Source organism: Lolium rigidum, chromosome 7 (genome assembly GCF_022539505.1).
Source record: "Lolium rigidum isolate FL_2022 chromosome 7, APGP_CSIRO_Lrig_0.1, whole genome shotgun sequence".
In the NCBI taxonomy this organism is placed as follows: domain Eukaryota; kingdom Viridiplantae; phylum Streptophyta; class Magnoliopsida; order Poales; family Poaceae; genus Lolium; species Lolium rigidum.
In genome coordinates, this window is record NC_061514.1 from 362,440,070 (window position 1) to 362,451,022 (window position 10,953).

Here is a 10,953-nt window from a genome sequence, read left to right on the forward strand (position 1 = left end):
ATGCCTCAAATCATAAAAGAATTTCCTCCTTTGCTGAGCTGAAAAGGTTGGAGGCAAGTACTTGGAAACAATAAAGTTAGCATAATCAGCATACCAAGGACTGTCTCGCGAGCTCACCTTTATCACAGCCAATTGTTCATTTGGAAAACTATCATTAACAGGAACAGGATCATAAGCAATATTTTCCAATCTAGACAAATTATCAGCAACAGGATTATCAGCACCTTTCCTATCTACAATATGTAAATCAAATTCTTGCAAAAGAAGTACCCATCTAATAAGCCTCGGCTTAGCATCTTTCTTTGTCATTAGGTATCTAATTGCAGCATGATCAGTATGAATAGTAACTTTTGAATCAACAATATAAGATCTAAATTTATCACAAGCAAAGACTACAGCTAATAATTCCTTTTCAGTTGTAGCATAATTTCTTTGAGCAGCATCAAGAGTTTTACTAGCATAATGAATAACATTCAGTTTTTTATCTACTCGTCCAAGAACATGCCTACAAGAAAATCACTAGCATCACACATAATTTCAAATGGTAAATTCCAATCAGAGGTTCAACTATAGGAGCAGTTGTTAAGGCTTTCTTAAGAGTTTCAAAAGCTTCCTTACAATCATCATCAAAAACAAATGGTACATCTTTTTGAAGAAGATTAGTAAGAGGCTTTGAAATCTTGGAAAAATCTTTAATAAACCTCCTATAAAACCCAAGCATGACCAAGAACACTACGAATACCTTTAACATCCCTCGGATAGGGCATCTTCTCAATTGCTTCAACTTTAGCTCTATCAACTTCAATACCTCTCTCGGAAATTTTATGTCCCAATACAATTCCTTCATTAACCATAAAGTGGCATTTCTCCCAATTAAGAACAAGGTTAGTTTCTTCACATCTCTGCAAAACTTTTTCAAGGTTTCGCAAGCAACTATCAAAAGAACACTAGTAGGAAAACCCTTATAGGCGAAGCTTAGTTCTGTGGCGCACCGTTTTGAGTGCGCCACAGAAACTTATTTTGTGGCGCACGAAGCTCGGTGCGCCACAGAAATAGCTTAATTTTGTGGCGCACTACTAAACCGTGCGCCACAAAAACTTGGTGGGCCCCACACCCTGTCACCCCCAATCATTGGTTTTACAATTTCTATGGCGCACAAACCTCGGTGCGCCACGAAATTACTTCTTCGTGGCGCACGGCGATAGTGCGCCACAAAAATAAGGTATTCCGTGGCGCATCGTATTGTGTGCGCCACGAAATAAGTTATTCTGTGGCGCATTGCGCTCGGTGCGCCACGAAATAAGCTATTCTCGTGGCGCACTGTGGTTGGTGCGCCACGGAATTAGCGAACCAGATCTACAAAAGTGAGCAACCTCCCACCTACCACACTACACAAGCCATTCTTCTTCCTCCATCTAGCTCGTCCCCCCCTTCTCTCTCATACCATTTTGACTCCACTTTTCACTTTCTTGGGTATTTATTGCACTTACTTTGGTTGATACTTAATTGGAGTTGAGGAGAAGGCTCTCCATACTCTCTCCTCCTCTCGAAGTCATCGATCGCGGTCTCGTCTCGGTATCGAATCTAGAAGGTGAGTAGTTGGAGGAGACATACATATGCTTGGAGGAGACATGCATATGCTTGTAGATCTTGTGTGGCCGTCGTGTGTATGGATGCTTGTTGCAGGTGAAGCGCTTGTGTGTGTGCCGGTGTGGTGCATGGATGTTTGCCGAAATGTTGATTCATTTCCGTTTCGGCAAGTTTTGCACTACCCATATGTCCTACTTTGAGGAGAGGTCATGCCGAATTTTTCCACTCCATGTAATACCTTGAGGAGAGGTACGGCCCATGCATGTGTGTGCATTTGGTGCGGTTCTAATTTCCTGTTCTATGTATACCATTTGCCGGCAAGCATGGTCCTCTCGATGAGTTCCGCTCGAATCTCTAGATACAAGATAGACGCGAAGGAGGACATGATTCGGAACAATAGGCGCCGGATAAGATGTCCGTGTCGATCATGCAAACTCGAGCGCTGGATCAACCCGATTCCGGACAACCGGAGGAGCACCTGCCGAGGCACGGTTTCATGCAAGACAACCAGGCGCGGCCGGCCCCATCAAATGGTGCGCATGAAGACCATGTCGAGCGAGATGACTATCATCATGAAGAAGACTATCATCATGCCGACGGGGACTATCATCATGAAGAAGAAGTCGACGGAGAAGATCATCATGAAGAAGAAGATGCCGGCGGAGAAAATCATCATGATGAAGAAGAAGATTCCGGCGCGACCACGCTAATTTCGGCCTTGCGGGACTCTCATGTTCAAGATCTTCTCCTCCAGGAGACGAGCAACGATAGAGTTGCAGCTAGAGAGAGAGCCAAGCTGTCGCAAATGGAGAAAGACGGGATGACTCCGATCTTTCCCGGGTGTCGTCCGCAGGATACGCGCTTGCATGTAACGCTTGATTACCCGCAGATGAAGACGCAGAACAAGTGGACCGATTCCAGCTTCGAGCAAGAGCTTAAAATTCCGGCACGATCGTCTCCCGGAGGGGAACACATTGCCAAGTAGTACCGAGGAGGCCAAGAAAGTCGTGTGTCCCCTTGACCTACCGCACGAAAAATACCACGCCTGCATTAATGATTGTGTGATTTATAGGTGCGAGTACAAGGACAGAACCACATGTCCGGTGTGTGGCCACGGACGGTACAAGGTTGGGAACAAGAAGGTACCTCGAAAGGTGGTATGGTACTTTCCTATCACTCCCCGTCTGCAGCGGTATTTCGTGGACCCTAAGGAAGCAAAGCTCATGCAATGGCACGAGGAAAGGCGGAAGCCCGAAGAAGATCCGGAGATGGGCTATATGCTGACACACCCTTCAGACGCTGGACAGTGGCAAACATTGGACATCGCCTTCCCTAGGTTCGGGGGCGACGCAAGGAACATCAGGCTGGGTATGAGCACCGATGGACTCAATCCGTTCGGCAACCCGAGTAGCACGCATAGCACCCGGCCTGTGTTTGTATGGCCTTACAACCTACCCCCGTGGCTGTGCACCAAGCAAAGGTACATACACCTGAGTATTCTCATTCAGGGGCCGAAACAACCAGGTGTCGACATGCATTTGTATCTCGGGCTGCTGAAAGAGGAGTTAGACACGTTGTGGAAGACGCCACCCCGTACGTGGGACGCCTACACTAGAACTTATTTCGATATGAGAGCCGCGTTGATCACGACGGTCACGGACTATCCTGGTTACGCATATGTATCCGCCGGGTGGGCCACGGATTCAACGGCTGTGTGAAGTGCATGGACGATACCCCGCATCTACAACTACCAAGGGATCCCGGGTCCTCGAAAACCGTCTACCCGGGTGCTCGAAGGTGGCTTCGCTTGGATCACCCGTGGAGAAAACGCGGTGATCTGTTCAATGGTAAAGATGAGCCCGATGGACCCCCACGCCCGAGGAGCGGCGCAGAAATCGATGATCTTCCGAAAAATTGGAAGGAGTGCCCAGCGCCGGGAAAGAAGCGACCGAAGCCAGAGCCGCTGCTCGGTGTATGGAAAGCGAGGTCTGTTTTCCACGACTTGGAGTACTGGAAGGTCCTCCACACGCCCCAAAGCCTCGATGTCATGCACATTACGAAGAACATTACCGAGAGTCTGCTTGGCACTCTTTGCAACTCAGAGAAGTCCAAGGATGGACCGAAAGCAAGATACGATCTTAAACATTTTGGCATCAGGAAAGATCTTCAAGCCCCGATACCGACGATGATGATGATGATGATGATGATGATCGACGGAAGGGACTCAACGTCTCCGTAAAGGGCTAAGAAGAACGCGGTGCAGCTTCCCGCTGCTCGCTTCACAACGAGTCCGGAGGAGCTCGAGCAGTTTTTCAGGTGCCTCCTAGGAGTGAAAGTTCCTTACGGTTACTCGGGGAATATAAGCAGATATCTGGACGTAGCGAAGAAGAGGTTCACCGGGATGAAGTCTCACGATTGCCACGTGCTAATGACGCGAGATACTTCCCGTTGCGATCCGAGGCATAATGGACGAGCACGTCCGTGATACGCTGTTTGGCCTATGCAACTTTTTTGACGTTATCACCGGGAAGTCGATCGGCGTGAGGCAGCTCAAGATGCTACAGGATGAGATCGTGGTGATACTATGTGAGCTCGAGATTTACTTCCCGCCTGCATTCCGTGATATATGCGTCCATCTCCTTCTCCATGTCGTTGAAGACATCAAGCAGCTCGGCCCAACGTTCCTCCACAACATGATGCCTTTCGAAAGGCAGAACGGTGTCATGAAAGGATACGTTCGCAATAGGGCCCGTCCGGACGCAAGCATGGCCAAGGGGTTTCTAACCTACGAGTGCATCTCCTTCTGCCAGAATTATCTAAGCACCGAGGACGACGAGGATCATGTTGGTCTACCACCCAGGACGCACCTCGGGAGGCTCGCTGGAGTCGGTCACCGCGAGGGCTACCGCTCGGTCCATGTCGGCATTGAAAATCGACGCGACGACTTTGACAGGGGCTCACCGGGTCGCGCTACAACACTTAAAACTGACCGAACCTTTCGTGCAAGAGCACAAAAGCATGGTCGAGCAGAATTACATCGATATGGGCCGGCCGAGGAAGATGGGAGACGTAACCAAAAAGCACAACTCCAGCTTCACGCGTTGGTTCAAGCAAACTCAACTCGGTTGAAGCACGAGAGAAATACGCCTTCTACCGAAGATGAAAAACTCATATACACCTTATCACAGGGACCCGCGCATAACGTAAGGACCTATCGAGGGTACGACATCAACGGTTACGTGATTCTACACCGAGGAAAAGGACAGAAATAGTGAAAATCAAAACTCGGGAGTAACTATGCTTGTCATACGCCGATGACGAGACTAATGTCAAGGAAAGATTTTTTGGAAGGATCGAGGAGATATGGGAGCTCAATTACTGTGGAGAGACGGTGCCAATGTTTCGTGTGAGATGGGCCAAGAAGGTCGAAAAAGAAGGCCGATATTTCACAACCATGGTTATACCCGATGCAAAATCGAAGAACGCATCCGCGAAAAATGAGCCATGGGTACTCGGTAGCCAAGTTGACCAATGCTTCTTCATCACCGATCCGTCGAGGCCTAGCCGTGTTGTCGTGAGGAGGGGCAAGAGGAGCATCATAGGAATGCAAGGAGACGCCAACGAGGAAGACTTGGACAAGAACGGTGACCCGAAGATGGAGGAGGAATTCGACGGAGCACTTCGACATGCCTACTACTAGTAAAGTAAGAAGGAAGACCTCCCTACCCTCTAAAGGTTGTCCATTCACGCGAAGAAATCTCAAGGTGGCCGGTATAAAGTATTCAACCGCCAACAACCGAAAGGGCAAGAAGATTGCGAAGAGACGCTAGAGCTCGGAGCCGGGACGAAGAAGATCTTTTTTTGGTGTATGTGTGTGTGACAAGTACATGCATGTGTGTGTGAGAGAGACAAGAACATGTGTGTGTGAGACAAGTAATTTGTAATTGAAAATCTCTAGTAATTATTATTAAATGTTGTGTTGTTTCTTGAAAATGTAACAAAAACATTTTTAAAAAGGGAAAAAAGTAGGGGCAACCAGGGTTCGAACCCGGGTTACCCAAGCCTACCGATGGGCTTAACCATCGGGCTAATCGTTGTGTTTCGACGGAACACAACATTAGCCCGAGTTGTTTACCAAGTCGGTAAATTACGTGGCGCACCTAGTACGCATGCGCCATAGAATTCCTTAATTCTGTGGCGCATGTCCCGCTTGGTGCGCCACAGAATTAAGGAATTCTATGGCGCATGCACAACTAGGTGCGCCACAGAATTTACTGACTTGGTGAAATATGATGTATATGGTGGATATTTTTGCAGGGATTTCATTGAGTTGCCCATTTCTCCCGAAGCGTTGATTAACTTCCGTTTCGGTTGAGAAATGGGCACTCCTACGTAGAAAAATTAGCAAAAGTCATGCCGAATTTTCTGGTTGACTTTTGTACTAACTTGTTGCCTCTTTTTAATGAAGTGCAAATAAACATGTCGGGCAACACTTCTAAGCCCGGGAGCCGAACGAAGAAGCGAGAGAGGCCAACAAGGACTTCGGGAGGGCTACGAGCAGCCCCGGAAGGCCGCCGCCGAGTCGCCCGACGATGAGGAAGAGGGCCGGGACGCCGCCTCCGAGGGAGAGGGCCGGGACACCGCCTCCGAGGGAGAGGGCCGGGGGCCGCCGCCGACACCGGCGACGATGACGATACCCGGGACGACGCCGCCCGGACCGGTGAAGAGACGGCCGGTGAAGAGAACGCGGCCAACCGCACGGAAGGTGATAGCGGCGGCAACCCTCGGGAGGGTAAGAAGAAGAGGACGGCGAGGAGGCCAAGGAGGGATCGGAGGCCGCAAGTGCTCGCCAACGTCACCGATCATTTCACGGTAGTCTCCGAAAGTGGCCTACCCTTGGAGCCTTCGTGGGTTGCCAAAGGGTACGGCATGCAACTAGGGTGCATCGTCCGGTGAAACCGTGCCGATCCTAACTCGGGACCTCGAAGCAAGGAGAACGAGGCTATCTGGCGCATGCACAACTAGGTGCGCCATCGGAATTTACCGACTTGGTGAAATGAGCGGTTCGCTCTTCCCCCATCTCTCTCTTCCCCATTCGTATCCGCGTGACGAACCCTAGCTTCCACCGCCGCCTAGCACTCGCCACCGCCGCCTAGCACCACCGAGCGGGGAGGAAGAGGAGGAGGAGGAGGACCACCCCGCCCACGCTGCGAGCAGGAGGAGGAGGACCACCCCGCACACGCCGCGAGCGAGGAGGAGGAGGACCACCCCGCCCGCGCCGCGGCGAGCGCAGGAGGAGGAGGAGGAGGACCATCGCCTGCGCTCGCCATCACCGCCTAGCGCCGCCGTCGGTGAGATCCCTCCCTCTCCCCTGTGCCTCCCTCCCTCTCCCTTGTGCCTCCCTCCCTCTCCCCTGTGCCCCGGCCCCTCCCTCTCCCCTGTGCCCCGGCCCCTCCTCGCCTCTCAATTTGGTTCTCAATTTGCTTAATTTCTTCTCTGGTGATGTAGTTAATTTTGATTGAGCAATTGACAATGTTGCATATACATATAGTCAAATAGAATTTTGATGGTCAGTATGAATTTTGATGTAGTGCTGCTATAGCTTATGTGGACATTCAATTTATGAATTTTGATGTGTTAGTCAAATAGAAATTTGATGGTCGGTATGAATTTTGATTTAGACGAGATGATAAGAATTTTGAAAATGTTTAAAAGAGGGTTAACGGAATATATTGAGCAGTAGCTACTTGGTCACATGTCAAATGTTTAAACCTATGAATGCCTATGATCCTATAGCACCCCAATTTTGCTTCCCCCAAATAATGCATTGGATGATGCTTTCATGAATATATTGGCGGTGAGCTACTTGGTCACATGTCATGATATACCGTTACTTGCTGGGGTTTCAAGATAATAATGCTACTAGTACATGAAATGCTGCTTGTTTGAATTTAGAGATAAAAAAGCTACCTGCCTACTATTTGAATGAACAAGCTACAACCTACTATTTGGGAATAAAAATAAAAATGAACAAGCTAATGTTGTTGTTGTTTCTCTCATACTGTAAATGATGCTCATGCTCACATGTTGGCGTAGCTACTGGTTGGCTTGCTCTTGGTTATGAAGAAGCATATCTGCCTTTTTAAATTTAAGCTTGTATTCTTGGTTATGAAGAAGCATATCTTGCCTTTTTAAATTTAAGTAATTATCTACCAAAAATTTAAGTAATTATGAGTAATAGCATTTTCATTTGAAGACACTAGCATTTCCATATGATGCTCAAGCTACGCTATTTAATTATCTCTGGAATTTTATATGTTGATGTTCTTTATTGCTACTGCTAGCTAGGATTTGTTAGGTTTTTTAATACAAATGAAAAAATGAACAAGCTAATCATGAAATGAAATCTTGCCTAGTTGATTTTGAATGAAATGCTACTGCCTACTATTGAAGTCATTTTTCTAAGTCATTAGCTACTATGCCTTGGCTGCACTAAATATGCTAACAGTTGGTTAAAAGATGCTCCGAGGTTTGTTGTAGTGCTCCAGAGTGATTGCTCGAGGTTTTGTTTGATGTATTGTAGATTCTCCAGGTTAATTTGTTGTAGATGCTCCAGGTTAATAATATTTGTTGTATTGATGCTCTAGGTTAATAATACCAGCTGTATTGATGCACCATGTTTTGTTTGATGTATTGTAGATGCTTGAGGTTAATTTGTTGTAGTGCTCCAGAGTTAAAAAAATAGGAACTATATATGTCCAGCAATATATGTCCAGGTTTTACTGGTTTTATGGTGGATATGGTGGATATATGGTGTATATGGTGGATATTTTTGCAGGGATTTCATTGAGTTGCCCATTTCTCCCGAAGCGTTGATTAACTTCCGTTTCGGTTGAGAAATGGGCACTCCTACGTAGAAAAATTAGCAAAAGTCATGCCGGATTTTACTGGTTGACTTTTGTACTAACTTGTTGCCTCTTTTAATGAAGTGCAAATAAACATGTCAGACAACACTTCTAAGCCCGGAGCCGAGCGATGAAGGCGAGAGAGGCCAACAAGGACTTACGGGAGGGCTACGAGCAGCCCGGGAAGGCCGCCGCCGAGTCGCCGACGATGAGGAAGAGGGCGGGACGCCGCCTCCGAGGGAAGGGCCGGGACACTGCCTCTCGAGGGAGAGGGCCGGGGGCCGCCGCCGAGCACGGCGACGATGACGATGCTACGGGACAGACGCCGCCCAGACCGGTGAAGAGACGGCCGGTGAAGAGACGCGGCCAACCGCACGGAAGGTGATGAGCGGCGGCAACCCTCGGGAGGGTAAGAAGAAGAGGACGGCGAGGAGGGCAAGGAGGGATCGGAGGCCGCAAGTGCTCTGCCAACGTCACCGATCATTTCACGGTAGTCTCCGAAAGTGGCCTACCCTTGGAGCCTTCGTGGGTTGCCAAAGATGTACTGGCATGCAACTAGGGTGCATCGTCACGTGAAGCACGTGCCGATCCTAACTCAGGACCTCGGAAGCAAGGAGAACACGAGGCTATCGTCCAATCCCTCCTCCGGAAGCTTCTACTAACGATACACGTTCCCGAGCCGTTAAATAAGAAGGTGGACTCTTTCAGCTCTCACGAAGATGGCTTACCGCCTTGAGCAGCTGGAAGAGCCGGTTGAAGGGAAAGATCGAGGCCGTGAAAGCTCAGAGAGGATAATAGCAAAACTCGTCGCTCTCCTTAGAAGACTTTAATGCATTCAAGTCTTACTTGCGAGTGATCGCTGTTAAAAAATGGACACTGGGGGAAGAAAATGCGGGATTTGAACTTAGGGACCCACCATTGCGAAGCGGCAGTTACTCGAGGAAAACAGCCCACTTGGGACAAGGAGGATGCTCGAGATGGTACGTCCTGGGAAAGAAAACCCACGGCACAAAATCCGGGATGAACAGGCTAGGAACTTTGTCCCGGTCCCGCTACTACTTAGGTCGGAAGGCGGGGAATTTATTACGGATCACCGAAGACGTGAAGGGTTTCGAGAGAGTGCACTGGTAAGGATAGTTCTATATTATTTCGCTCATCTTATTAGGCATGAAGCGCAAATGGGCTAACCTTAAGTTCCCTTTGTCTAAGGGATGAAGAGTTGACGAAGGTCGCCCGTCGTCCCGAGGGTCGACGGAACGTGGGACACGCCTTTCATGGGCGATGAACAAGTACAAGGAGAGGGCCGGACAAGCCACCGGCGTGACGCTGGCCGTGTGTCCGGCTTTGGCACAAGTATGAAGCTATCCGAGTACTACGGATCGGATGCCAAGACGAGAAAGTTGGAGAGGAGGTCATCGGCCAAGGATAAATCCGAGGTTCGGGAGCTGAAGAAGAAGGTGGAGTCACTAGAGAAGTGCATGGCCGAAAGCCGTGGAGAACACGGTAGATGATGAACAAGTTATTGGACGAGAAGATCCGACGGATCATCCCCCACAGGTTGATTGAGGGGTTAGTTGCGCGGAATGCGGGAGGTCAGAGTGAGGCCGATACATGTGCCCAGCCTTAGCGGCGGCAACTCAAAGCTTCCGCGTGTCGCCGACGGTGCCGCTCCACCGACGCCGCGCGTCGAGCTCCACGAGACGCCGCCGTGGCTCCAGCTCGCCGCTTCGCAGCTCCAGCTGGTCGCATCGAGCGCCCCCGACGCCGCCCTTGTGTCATCGGTGGCCGAGATCGACGCCATCAAGGAGGTAAACTCATTAGTTACTCCTTCGCGTCATCTTCTTTAACTATATATGCCTTTACATGCTGCCATCTCACGATGCCCAACATGACGCCTGACTCAGGATGAGACAATGCATACTTAGCACCGCATGGTGGAGCCCGGCAGAGTTGGTGGAAGTTGCTAGCGGCTTGTCATGGCTTCCCGCGTTATGCACGGCGCCATTGACGGGAAGACGTGGCGAAGGTCAAGTTGGTAATGGTAGTGCGGAGTACCTGCTTCATCCCCCGCTGGCCTCACGGCGCAGCGGAAGAAGGCGAGGTTTTGTCCTTGGGGATTGACCTCATGGCTTATGAAATGGCGAAGAACCGGATCAAATGCGGAGGGGTCTTAGAGTTGTAAGAGAAGCACAGCGCCACCTCCCTATCCTTCGAGCCCCAGATACTGCCACGCCGACGACACCCTTAAGGAAGCAGCGGTCGCCGCCCCTACCGAAGGAACCGGCGAGTCGCCGCCGCCACCGGAAGGAACCGCCGATCGCCGTCTCCACCAGGCGCCCTAAACGATTCGTTGGGGCCGCTACGCAACGACCGCCTACTAGGCGCTGCGGTACGCCAGCGGCGGCATCGCAACGCCACCACCTAAGGTCCAGGACATGGCGCCACTTGATGGCAATGA